Genomic DNA, 14024 nt, shown 5'->3' with positions numbered 1-14024 from the left:
ATGGGACAAATGTCCGAACCGGTGTGGGCACTATGTGGAAAAATGGTGTATGTACGTAGAATAGTACGCATATTTGTAATTACCTGCATGTACCTTATTCTTGCTAATAATGAATAGGGGGCAAATACTTTCTGATTCGCCCTCGTATAATGCCTTCCGGAAACGAAGGCTCTAAAAATGCCGCTGTGGTGCAGGTTTTCTGCTTCTGCGTTCGCAGCACGCGCCATTCGTTGCTGGCGTAAATGCCCAGCGTGTGCTGCGATTGAATTTCGAATGCCCATTTTATCAGATTCGCGGCTGCCCTATATGCCATAGGAAAACTGGTCAACACCGGGTCGTTTCAAGCTCTCCGACAGCAAAAACAACCCTGGTGCGTAAGCTGCTGAGACGGAAACGTATCGGATACCTCGATACTGCGAAGGAGTCGCAAGAAACTGCTTTGAATTCGAGTTCAAGCGCCTTTCCCGTCTATCTCGGGACAGAGTTCGAGGGTTCGACGACGAGCTCGCCGTCGATGCCGATTAACGGCTCTGTGAGTGTGCCATTCGGCGGCACGGTCATAATTATTGTGCGTCGTCTGCCGCTTCGTCGCGGCACGCCATCAACACTGACACTCTCAGCGGTGCAGAACGTTCAAGAACTGGGCCAGAACTTTACCTGAGCTTTTTGAAGCGAACGGCGCCGTGCAAGGGTTGCCATGCTTGCACCGCTGAAACCAACGTTGAAATGAAGCGCTGCCTAAACTATTCGTTCACGAAGTGCAGGTCAGGGTGGTGCAGGCGAATCGAACAGACACGTATAAGCGGTTTGCATGGACAGCATCGCTGCCGCCATCTTGGGGTACTAGCATGCCGACAAGCTGCGTAAACGAGAAACGCGACATCGCGACAGGCGCGTCCTTCGCCGAGTGACAAATCGATAAGCGATAATCCGGTGAAAAACGGTCACGACCAAACAGCAAAACAACGCACGCGTGATATAATATGGTTCACAAACGTCATCGTGACCGCCATGTTCGCACGATGAGAAGCATTTCTGGTTAACGTCCGTGCCTTCTCTCTTTCCTTCTCTCCTCCTCCAAGCGTGCACATATGATATGTCACGTGAAAGCTACAGTGGTGGTTACGCGCCAAAACGTTGGAAGCTCTCCGTTCGCGAGGCGCAGACTGGCGCAATTTCTCGCGTATCCCAGAATGCTTACGGTGTTGAGCGGCTGACGCAAGCGACGTTACAGTGTATGCTCATTCCCCACTCTTTTTTTTATTATTTGTTTCCTCTCGTAAATCCACGCCTTCTTCCGTCTGATATAAGGCGAGTTTCGCGTGCACGAGGCAGTAAAACAGACCGAGAAAATTCTGTTACCCAACAGTAACGTTGTGTGCGAGCGGCCAGTATACAAAGGCACTGTCACAGTGAATGAAACAATAAACAGCAGAAAGAGAGAGAGAAAGAAAAGAAAAGCAGGGGGGGGGGGCGTGCAGTGAAAAACAACTCTCAACAGAGAGCGCCATAAGTCGGTTAAGTGTTGCGCAAGCTCTTGCCACGGGCGTGGCATCTCTCCCCTGAACACGCAAGTATAGGGAGGTGCACATGTATCGCTCGCATTCATTGCGTTATGAACAAGGCGCGTTCGGAGTACTAGGCGGGGCAACACGGGGCCGAACAAATGGGCGCTCAGTGATGTACGTTCCTTATCTGTGTACCGCGAAGTTCGGGGCTACTTGCAGGCCGCTTTCCGACGAGTCTCTGTGAAGGCTACTCGCGTAGGCATTCTTCTAACGTTCAGAACAAACGGACAAACTAAGTAAGCAGCATTGTCTTCGTATCTGCGTTTGCGAGAAAAGAAGCAAAAAAAAAGATAGCGAACAGCCTTCGTTTCTTTTTTTTTTTTTTCAGTCCTTGGGTGGGTTCTTGTGGTCCTTATAAAAATGCCACGACCGCATTTCCGAAGTCCGCAGACTTTGAACGTAAATACAAAATCCCGGTCACGCAACCTGGATGGCGACGTTTGTATGCGTTACCGGCGAAGTTGATAATCGTTGCCATCGCAGCGCTTGCTTCATTTTAAGGGGGAAGATAAGAGAGAGAAGAAATATTTGCATAAGCTTTGTTAATACCAAGACAAGTTGCGTATGACTATAATCAACGTTCTTGTGAACTACGCAGTTCGAGACTGCACGAGGACGAGTCATACTCTCGTAGTGTCTTTAACTGCGCAGTTTACAAGAATGAAACAGTAAGTTAGATAGCAAGACAGAGAGAGAGGGGCGCAGCATGTTTTGCATGCTTGTTCCCTGCAGACGTTTTGTGAGAAGATCCAGTGAAATGCAGGCCGGATGACTGGTCAAGCGCCCAAGCCTTTTTTTTTTTTTTTTTGCGCCAAGTGAGCTTACCAAGCGAGCACTGCGGAGGCGACGTGGGTGCCCCTCCATCTGCGTAACCGTGGTCATCTTTCTAACATTCAGCGAAGCCCTTTGTTGTTCTGGCAGTGGTCATCGTTGAAGCGAAGTATACAAAGTACGCCTACTAGCCCTTCACAGTGGCACGTTATTACAGTGTAGGGGCCGTGTTTCGGATGGACAGCTTTCGGGGGATGTCATCTTTAGCGAACGTTTGAGCGGCCAAGCCAGCGAGCAGAATTGCCGTCGCACCCGGCGTCACGTTCTCCAGAAGCATGATCGCGAATCCAAGGGCAGCCATATCGGTAGCTTCCGCGTCATAAAACATGCTCCAGCTGTGCACGTAGCTGCCGATTTTGAGTGTTCCTCCTGCATGGCGTTTCCTAAAGTTACTAGAGAGAACTCTGGCGCTGCGATCGTTCAGCCATCATGGAAATGATAGGTAGTACACGGATTTCTCTGGGCTTCGTGCAGACGCTGTTGTGGCTTCGTTTATTACGCTTTATCTGGGCCTAAATTGGCCCCGATAAAGTTATATGTATTTTTTTATACGAAGTTATTTATACAAAGCAATCTATACTTTTGTAATGCAGAAGGTAATAACACACTGCAGGCGCGCATACTCGCTGCTAATTGCAGTGGCTCCGCTTGTCCAAGCGTCCGTGGCGTAATGGTTTTAATATCGGGCCTCTTTGCTATAGGTCCTGTGCTCGAATCCTGACGTCGGACAATTTTTATCATAATTAGGAACTACTTATAATACACTACTTTCTTAACAATGATCACCTTGCAATGTCACGAACCATTTGAAGCCAGAAGGACGAAGTTTAGACAAGCCCGTGTGCTACCCATCATTCCCACGCTGGCTGAAGTGCCCTGCTTGCAGCTCCCGTAGGCACTACATATCGCCGCAGTTCTTCTCCAGTAACTGTATGAAACTGTGTGGTGGCCATTAGATTGGCAGACAGCGTTTCGGCAAAAACCGGCTTGGAAATTGAGAAAGAGCTTCTCTGTACTTGGATAATAGTGCTCTCTACAATTCATCTATTCATCATCATCATGACTTTCTCTGACATCCTGAAAACCTTCTATCCTTACACAAATATCCTTTGACAGTTTTTCTTTCTTCCCTCCATGCCGCGTTTCGGCCAAGTAAAGAAAACGTTCGTTCTCTGCGGCGAAATGTTCCTAGCCTTACAAAAAGCTTGCACGATCACTCCTTTGCATCTCAAACAGAATGTACACTGAAGGAAACAAAAAAGGCAACGGGAATACAACAGACTTCCTACAGCGACTTTTTGCAAGTAACATATTCCGCCGCAGGTGTCCGAAACCCTCTGTCGGTGTTATGTTACAAGCCGTGTGCGGTCGTTCCACTCGCGGCTTTGATCCGCGTTTGTCTGTTCTTTCTATAGCCTCGTTAACTGCTCCGATTCGCTGCCTGCAGGGCGCGTGCTCCGCTTCCTGCGGACGTATCGCGCAGTCTACATGCAGCCGCCGCCGCCGCCGCGTTATCTGCGTGCGCGAGCATACCGCACTGCCATTTACGCATACGCGAACCGCCAGACGGTCCACAACGTCAACAGCTGCTCGAAAACGCGCGTGCTGCTGCTGCTGCTAGGTTGCGATAGCGAGTACTGGGCACCACTCTCCCTAACCCTGCTATCCGCTGCACAGGGCGACTTGTCCTAGCAACACGTTCTCCTAAAGACCAACGCACGACGACGGTTTATATTTTCCAGCGGTAGTGGGCATCGCTCTGTCTTTCTTGACCATTCTGACCAGGTATTCGTTATGACGCGTGGGCTATAAATAAACATAACCATGATAGTCCGTCAAGTTCAGCGATATGTCGATTAATAAACGAACAAGTAAATTTTATTTAGGAAGGGATCGCACCGTAGCCTATGTCGAGGAACGGGAAGGTTGAAAAAGATAATAAGCGTGACGCCCATTAACCGACTCGTGTAACGCATCCACGACACTTAACACCCGCCGCTGGTGGCGGGTTTTATATATACAGCCGCATTTCGACTGGGGCGAAATGGAATAAAAGCGCTCTTGTACTTAGGCATACGTGTAAGTTAAAGATTCCTAAGCGTTCAAAATTAATCCTGAGCGATCCACTACCGCGTCTCTCATAGTCCCAGTGTCGCTTTGATAAGTTAAAGCTCATGTATCAATCAGTCAACCAACAAGTCAATCAGTAGACATCCACGACTCTGTTAGCTTCAGCTAGACGACGCGATGAGTCGGAAACTATCGAAGCGGGACACTAGGGCCTTCGTCGCAGACTCATAGATCATAGGTCACAGACCTACGGGTTACATAAGTCGCGTTGAAATGTCGCAGAGGGCTCAAATATATTGCACTCGTCGACGAGCTCGTGCCCCTTGCCGCCTCGGCAAAGACGCCGACAGCGTGTCTGCACCCCTTCCTCCCTCCTCCTGCTAGAAGAGTGCGCGCGCTCTGTTCGGCGGGGTAGCAGCGGTGCAGCGCCGAATGCAGAGCGGCGGTGCCGCGCCGCGCGTGACATGCACGGCGGACGCCGCAAGGGCAGCGCGTGGCGGCGGCGGGCGCTCTCGGCGCGGATGTCCGCGGTGCCCGCGACATCGATCGCAATGGCCGCGTCGTCCGCAGAGGCGGCGGAGAAGGAGCGGGGAGGCGCGAGTGGCGCGCAGCCCCCGAGGCGAGGAGGAAGAGGAGGCTGCTGCACTGCGTGTGCACTGCGAGCCCCGGTCGGCGCAGGGGCTGAGACCGCGGATGTTCTGGTGCGAAAGTAAAGAAGGAAGCGCCGACGCTGGGGCCCATGGAAGGTGCCCAAGATGGCGGTTTAAACTATCACAGCTCGGACGTCGACAGTGACGGAAAGGCTATAGCGGTGCACGTGGACGTCTTTGACCGGTCGCCTTAGAGCGCTCCGGCAGCGCTGCGTCTAGGTTACGTAACACAGCGAAATAGTAGACGCTTTACTGCGAAAAATGACTGAGATTCAACGACAGCTATGACGAAGCTTGAGTATTAATGTGTTATTGCAAAATCTAAAGAGGAAGAATTAAGTTGCTCACTGCACGAGGTGCATGGTGTTCTGGGCACGCCATCCCCGATGCTGCTTGGCCTGTATACGAGGATCAGAATGACTCGAGCTACTGCGGGGCACTTCGAAGAAGCGTCGGCACCAGTTTACATTTGTCTTTTCTTAAAAAGGAAATGAATTCGGGGACTTTACGCGCTAAAGCCACGATGCGAGGTTCCTTAACGCTGACGCTCTAAACGTGCGCCTACAGCACTCTACACGAGCGTTTTCGCCATTCCGTCCGGAATGCGACCGCCGTGGCAGCGATAGAACCCGCGACCTTGGTCTCAACAGCGCAGTGCCACAGCCAATGAGCTACCGCGACGGGTACTCTTTTTTCCTTTTTGCGCATGCTCTAGCTTATCAAGCCGACGCTCACGGTAAGATACTTGTCCGGCATTCTAGTAGAAACGTGTGCTATTAGTATACCAGTTTCGTTTGGTGCGCCATTATACGCACCGGAACCACGATCTGATTATGAGAGAGAGAGAGAGAGAGAGAGAGACAGAGAGAAACATTCATTTCATTCCGGCCCCCTGTCCGGGGTTACCTGATGATGAGGTACGCCGTATAGTGGGGGGACTCCAGATTAATTTCCTTCCCCCTTGGAGTGTTTTACCGTGCACCTAAATCTAAATACACGCGGTATTGCATTTCGCCCCCATCGGAACACAGCAACCGTCGCCGCCGGCATCGAACCTGTGACCTCGAGTTTAACAACAGCACAACGACATAGCCACTAAGCTACCGCGGCGGGTCGGTGCGCCATTTGTCACGTGCATCCACATGACAGTCAACGATCACCGAAGCCGATATATATATATATATATATATATATATATATATATATATACGTAAATTTTTAATTTTTCTGGTACCTGTGTGCTAATGCGTAAGCATTCTTCGGCTCGGCTGCTACCTTTTGCTCTTGTTTCCCAATTTTCAGTTGGCTCACTCTCAACTATAAATTTAGCCCACCCCCAAATTTCAGCTAGCCCACCTCCAAATTTTAAGTTGGTCCATCCCCGAATATCAAGTTGGTCCACCCCCAAATGTCAAGTTGACCCACCCCCAAATTTCAGTTGGGCCACCCCTAAATTTCAAGTTACCCCGCCCCCAAACTTAAAGTTGGCCCACACCTTAATTTCAGGTTGGCCCACTCGCAAATTTCAGCCCTACTATAGGCTTCCCTATGTATTTTCTATGGAGCCCTATGTGTCCTAATGAATAAGGCGCCACGCTTTTCGCGTTACGGACACGATTTCGCTAACAAAATTGCCGGGGTACTCGCCAAAGAATGCTTACGCATTAAAAAGTGCCGCTTGTCATCCGGCGCTTTGGTTTCTGCCGTGGGAGTGAACGACCAGCCAGTGAACTGAAGAGCGCGTTTCAAGGTCGAACCGAGTACGACGCGTGCCGAAGAAGAGAAGACAACAGCAAAAAAAAGAATCAACAAACAGGTACACTAGAGGTGGCCGCGCGGAACGACAAGGCTCATCTGGTCGGTCTAGTCCGGCCGGTTGCTGGACCAGAAAAGTTCCAAGATTTTTGCCAACGAATCAGCGAACAACTGAGCGTCCCTCTGCCGGTAGTCGGTCGGATGGACATTGCCTAACAGTTGCGAAGAAAGGCGTCTCTTTCGCCGCTACTGTGAGCTACTCTTTGTTTGGGAGCAAATGTAACACAGACTGCGATGAAGTATATTAAAAAAAAAAAGATTCGCTCGTAGTTCCCCACAGGAAGGAGGACGCTATTAGGGAGCTTTAGCATACCGCATGCCTATTGGCGCTGACATCCAGAGGAACCTATATATCGGAACAAACCAGCCTTGGTGGCAATATCATGACGCTGCGATCAGTGATAACGTGATGGAACGCTTTTGTTACACGACTCTTTCAGGGGAAAATAAATCACGCTGTTCCGCAAGAAGCTACGGTGACGTCACAGCCATATATCAGCGGCGCTATATTTTTATGATCATCATAACTACCATCTCTTAAATTTAAGTGACACATGCACAAGACATTACCGTTTTTGTGTTCCACCTTCACTGGATACGGCCGGTTATAGAAACCGCCACTTCCAGCTCAGTAGCAAAATGCGATACTCACTCAAATAGTTGCCGGCGTGAGAGGGGTATGATACCTGAACTACGGTACAGCTACATTGTAAATTAATTTACACCTTTTAGAGTGAAAAAGGGTGTAAATGTGTCTATAACTCACACCCTTTCTATGTCATCATCATCATCATCCTGGCTACGCCCACTGCTGGGCAAAGGCCTCTCCCATACTTCTCCAACTACCCCAGTCATGTGCTAATTGTGGCCATGTTGTCCCTGCAAACTTCTTAATCTCATCCGTCCACCTAACTTGCTGCCGCTCCCTGCTACGCTTCCCTTCTCTTGGAATCCAGTCCGTAACCCTTAATGACCATCGGTTATCTTCCCTCCTCATTACATGCCCTGCCCAGACCCCATTTCTTTTTCTTAATTTCAACTAAGATGGCATTAACTCGCGTTTGTTCCCTAACCCAATCTGCTCTCTTCTTATCTCTCCCCCCCCCCTTTTAACGTTACACCCATCATTCTTCTTTCCATAGTTCGTTGCGTCGTCCTCAATTTAAGTAGAACGCTTTTCGTAAGACTCCAGGTTTCTGCCCCGTAAGCGGGTACTGGTAAGACACAGCTGTTATACACTTTTCTCTTGAGGGATAATGGCAACCTGCTTTTCATGATCTGAGCATGCCTGCCCAAACGCACCCCAGCCCATTCTTATTCTTCTGATTATTTCAGTATCATGATCCGGATCCGCGGTCACTACCTGCCCTAAGTAGATGTATTCCCTTACCACATCCAGTAGTATGTATATATATATATATATATATATATATATATATATATATATATATATATATATATATATATATATATATATATATATATATATATATATATATATATATATATATATATCCTTTTTTTCATTTTTAAGGGTGTAAATGATTTTGCAGTGCACCGTACCTGAACGATGCGTTTCCTGCGTTAAATATATTTACGTAAAGTTTTTCGGGTAGGACAGAATATCGTTAGAAATATGTTTGATATGTCTCTAGATTTGTCAGTGAATGCTTATGCAGGTGCTCTTGGTCGTTGCTTGCGTCCCTCCGTTGATTCGTATCACCTCCAATTACACGCTTGCAGCCGGTTTTCTCCGCAGGGACGCTTTACTTTGCGGCGGCAACAACAGTCCGTACGCGCTTGCTCCTTTGTGTGCGAGAAGGTTATCGCTTTTTTTTTTTTTTTCCTAGGGCGCCTGAATATGTTCGAAGATTGTTATCGCGAGTTTTCTGACTTCGCACTGATCACCGGGCTTAACGGTATCAACATAGCATATCTGATGCATATGACGCTAACGAGCCACGCGAGTAGAACCAACACCTAACAGAAGACGTACGTGTGCTAATACGGCAAAATTGCATAAACGATTCACAAGTTGAAAAGTAGGCTCTGAGAGGTAAAAGGCGAAAACAAAAACAGAAATACATTACGCTTAGCGTCGCCCGCGTTCTCCAATGAAATTATTGGTCTATCGGCCTTCTGGTCGTTCTGTACAAACAGTTACCTACAGAAATCACTAGAGGGTACTCTGGTGCTAGTGTCTGTAGGAGATGAGAAGCATACGGGTGTGCAACAGCCAGGGGGGAATGACTGGTAGTACGTGGATTGAACTGAACGTCATACTTCGGATTTTGCAAATTAACCATTTTCAGCGAAATATTGCGTTGTGAACGCAACGCTTCGCAATGACTTTCCCAGGAGGTGTGCATGTAATGACGCAGAAATCGCGACGTTTCAGCACTCGCCCCCGGTCGTCTGATACACGAAATCACTACTCGTGGCCGCGACCCGACGTTGCGACGGCCGAGCGAACCGGAGCGAGTGCGAAAACGTCACGATGTTCTGCTCCCACGTGACAACTCTCTGCGTGATGAGGTCACGACGCATGCGCCTCCTGGGAAATGAAATCGAAACTGGTTCGTAGAAAAGCTATTAAGTTATTGTGAGGGCGCTCTGATAGGCGTATTATTTTTTTCCCGAGAGTTTTGAGGTCGAAGACCTTCATTTTAAGCGATTAAAAGAACGATCAGTAGTCGAGAGTGTAACGCCAATATACTCCTTTAAGTTTGACCGATACGCGTGGCCACGTTCCTTGCAACCACGCCACTGTATTGCGCGCGCGCGCGTGTGCCACCCGTATGCTTTATGAACCGCGCAGTATTCCCTCCCCATCACGGGCGCACAACCATCCCGTTTTCCGCCTGCTGCCTGCAGTTACAATGTGTTACAGCAGTGGCAACCTTTACGAGCGAACCCAGGGAATACCCGCTGTGGCAGCTCGACAATTTGGTCAGCAGCAGAGGCCGGTTCTCTCTATGTGTCTATGATTTATTTGTTTGTTTCCCGTGCCGGCGACGGCGGAGAATGGCTCCACGCATTAAGCGAGAGGGAGAGAAAGGTGTTAGGAGAGAGAGAAAAAATAATAAGCAGGGGGGACGGGTACGCGGCGGCGATAAGCCGGCGGCCGTCCTTGAGAGGATGTATGCAAAGCTACCCTTTCACTTGGAACCGTCCATGCGTGAGCGAGGTGTGGGACCTGCTCGCCTCCAACTGGCTGCGGCTGCTTTCGCTGTCTCTGCGAAAGCCGCGTGCTTCGAGTTGCCGCTGCGCGAAGACCGTCGCGGTGGCTGTTTCCAACACTCTTCTCGAAACAGTGCACCTGACTACAACTAGACGCTGCAGAGAGAGAGAGAGAGAGAAAGTAGACACAACGGTATGTGTTGGAATCTGCGTGAAGCAAAGCTTTATAAAAAAGTGAAGCGATTAATTAAATGTCGTACAACTAAACGCCATGCGTGTTATTATGTTTGTTTCCTTGCTGTGTAACGTGTAATGTCAGGCAACTTGTACGTGTATGCACTGCACCATCCGCAAGAAATATGGCAGGAATGCGAATACCACATCAGGCGGATGCGCAGTGTGAGGTATCCGATGTCACGAGTACGTGGGCTATGTATGATGCTTGTCGAGGAAATAATTTTGGTAGATATGTGTGGGGGCACAATGAAGTACGAGACGCATAAATCTGGACTATTGGCCCAGAATGACCAAAAATACATTGGTGAATTAAAAGCAACACCACCGAAGTTCAAGACCCAGTGCACCAGCGACGACTGCTAGAGGGAGGGCCTTCAATGTAGCTCTGCAGTGTGGTATACTCCAGGAACAATTAATCATCCCGGAGTCATTAAAACGTATGCTTAAGGGTGTTGTGCTACAACGTATCTTTTGGTCAGCGCAGGTGATTTACGACGCAAGCGCAGAGTAACCGCTAAGTGTCAGCGATGGCAAAAGGCCCGCCCACCTGAACTAATCAGTCGACGCCGCACAAGCTCCCTAAAGCCATTAGACAAGCCGCACATTTTGTGCTTACCATTCTCGGAAATGGCGGCTACGCACAGAGTCTCTTGGATTTGTTTGTGCAAGTGCCTTATTTTTATTCGCATAATCATGATTGTGCAGATATGTGCACCTATAGATAGGGAAAGATAGTTTCTGCTCCAGTGTCAAAATATAGCAGACGTATATATTGCGATAGCAATTAAATAGACACTCCAGGCGCATTTTTGCCGTCGCCGTGATGTTCCGTATAAAGTCCATGGGCGATAACGCCGTCCCCGTGCGCTGTATGCTGTATGTGCGAGTGAAAGCACATACAGTTGAGTCGCGACCATGGCGGCTCAATCGCGCGCGCACAAAGGAGGAAAGCGGGGAGGAAGCGCGCCGTATTCCGTCCCTCGAAAGACACCAGGTGGAGAGCAGGGAGGGGGGGTTTCTACTCCGACGGCTGCTGCGTATGGCGTGGCCGTGCCCGGTCGCGTTTTTACAATTGATAGTAGGTACAGCGGGGCGTGGCGCTTTTGGCGGCGCTCGACGTTTCGGCGCAGGCGCGAGTAAGAGCGGGCGCGAGAGAGAACATCTGGGGGCTTTTGCTCCTTGAATATATGACTCAGCCTAGGCACTACGGAGGAGGTTTCTTAGAGCGCGTTGTATTCGTTTGTCCCCTAGACATGCCGGCATTGCGGAGTGCGGTCGAGTTGGTTGATACGCTCCGCCGCTGGCTGCCCGCGCGGTGAGGCAGTGGACGCGGACGCCGCTTGGTGATCGCTGTGTCTGAAGGGACAATGTCCTGACTGGTGTCGTATGAGTCGCGGGTCGCTTTTTTCGTCGCGACGATAGGCCGGATTTTTTGCAAGCACTGTTCCAGGAAGGCATATGTAACCGGCAAACGGAGGCCTCAGGAGAGCACCTGAGGTTATATTAAAGCAGGCGGCGCAGGATCTCCGGGACATCCAAGCGGTTGCGGGAGGGGGGAGGTCAAAGCTGGAAGCAGGGCGGCCCGTGGGTTGGGGCCGCGGAGGCCGAAGCGTGCCAGGGGTGTTCGCATAAAAAATTGGCTGTCCGCGACAGCGGATATCCGATCTTATACTCCCCTGGCATGCGCAGGCCTCTGCGAGTCCCAACCCACGAACCAGTCCGGCTTCAAGCTTTGATGTCCCCGTTGCCGCTTTGGTGTCCTGGAGGCGTCGCCAATAATGCGAAATAATGACACGTTGTTTTCATTAGTTAAAACATGATCGAATAAATATACTTGCGTCGAGCCGCCAACTTGCGATGCTAAGTTCAGCACTACCGCGACTTCTGCCGGCACGCCTAGGGACAAGCGCATACAACGCGCGCCAAGAAACTCCTCCGTAGTACCTAGACAGAGTCGTATTTTCAAGGAGCAAAACACCCCACATTTCCTCTCTCGAACCCGCTCTTACTCGCGCATGCGCGCAAACGTCCGTCGTCTCTGCAAGTGCCACGCCCCGTTGTACCCACTAGCAATTGGAAATACGCCGCCCGGTCGCTCAAGCCATATCTTGAAAGCGATCTGCAATATACGGACCGATTGATGATAGCTTCGTGTGCGCGATGTTTTCGCAGCTAAGTTCGCATTGAAGCGGGACGCAGTACGAAAGTCAATTCGCTCGCTGCTGCTGCCGCGCTTCGCCTACGTTCATACTTGGTCTCGAAGCGGGTGGATGGAAAACCAAGCGGCGAGCCATATCGGTCTCGGACAGATTTTTTCGCTTCGGCGAAAGCGTAATGTGGTTCTATTTTGCCGAAAGCTGCACTGACATGTAATCATCAAAGAATGGCACCAGAAGTGTCAGCGGCGATGCTAATAGATGCGATGAAAAATTACTCGGTGGTGTACGATAAAACTCACAACCTCTTCAAAGACGCGTTCCACAAGAGCTATTTATTTATTTATTTATTTATTTATTTATTTATTTCAGATACTCTCATGGCCCACAGGGCATTATTGAAGGGAGTGGTACACACATTTCAATAAATTTGTTCCAAAAGGATACAACGCAAAAAATATATGCCATATATACCAATACCATACCATATACCATATATATACCATATAGCATATATACACCACCTATGTATACATTTGGATGAAGATTGTCGAGGAGCTGAGTACTCGCTGAAGATGCAACAGCCAAGCGTTCTCGTGTCCTAACTTCTCGCTTTTTCAGAGCCGGGCAATTTCACCGCGCCGCTTCCGGAGTGTCTGCTTCTTCAGATACTCGTTGTACATATCCAGAAGAAAAAAAAAAGAACACTTAAATGGATTAAGAGTGTTTATTCCATTTGGTCGTTAAAATATCAGCGCAGGCAAAGTTGCGCAATCACTCCATAGAATCACTCATGTTGATGCCCGATAGGTAAATGAACGAACCTATATACTGCTTGAAATGGTGTGGTGACGAGAGCCACCACGCGGACAAATGTGCTTTGGCGAAAGCTGCGGCGGCGGCAAAACGAATGCGAACATCTTGGGCACGTGCGCGAAAGAATTTCCGCCCGCTTGGGAGTTTTCGCGTAAGTGTGAACGAAGCCTTCCTCATCCTGCAGCGTTTTGACTGCGCGATTCCACGGTCATCGAGTTTGGTGTGTTCGTATTTGCTTATGCAAGGGTGTGACACCATGCTTGTTAATTTAGTTAGTAAGCGAATGTTTAAAAGTTTATACGGCCGATAAAACTAGTATCATTACTTCGTCTATAGCTGTCTAATAATTTGCTATCGCAATCGATGCTTCGCCTTTCGGGCGAAACTGCAACCTTTTGGTTCTTTTTCAAACGAGTGAGTGTGCTTATTGCACTGCAGATGACTTCAGCAATGACAACATGCTTGCTGGAGGAGGGTAATTAGTGTAAATGATGATTGTTATTCTTTTCGGCTATATATAGCACAGGTTTAGGGGATCCGCAAATGCTGTGATTCTTTGCAAGCTAAGACATCGATTCGTGCGAGTCACCTGTGTTTAATAACAAGAGTGAGAGAGTCGTCTATGAAGCACCTGATCTGTAACGAAAACGCGTACGATATGAGGTATATACGCGCCTGAATTCCATGAAACACATTTACGA

The 14024-nt window shown here is 49.2% G+C and overlaps 1 protein-coding gene and 1 long non-coding RNA gene across 4 annotated transcripts in view; one reads left to right on the top strand and one right to left on the bottom strand.

Annotated features, from left to right (window-relative positions):
- The window catches only part of LOC140218624 (uncharacterized), a 101838-nt gene extending 100772 nt beyond the window's left edge, over positions 1 to 1066 (bottom strand). For both annotated transcript variants that reach the window (XR_011894832.1, XR_011894831.1), the window contains exon 1: positions 658 to 1066. This is a non-coding gene — a long non-coding RNA (uncharacterized lncRNA). The remainder of the gene's footprint in view (positions 1 to 657) is intronic.
- Positions 1 to 14024, top strand: part of wit (kinase protein wishful thinking) — a 121794-nt gene that overhangs the window by 71761 nt on the left and 36009 nt on the right. The gene's annotated exons all lie outside the window — the stretch shown is intronic.

Source organism: Dermacentor andersoni, chromosome 5, assembly GCF_023375885.2.
Source record: "Dermacentor andersoni chromosome 5, qqDerAnde1_hic_scaffold, whole genome shotgun sequence".
NCBI lineage: Eukaryota > Metazoa > Arthropoda > Arachnida > Ixodida > Ixodidae > Dermacentor > Dermacentor andersoni.
Note: the sequence above shows the minus strand (reverse complement) of the source record. Positions and strands in the feature narration are given on the sequence as shown.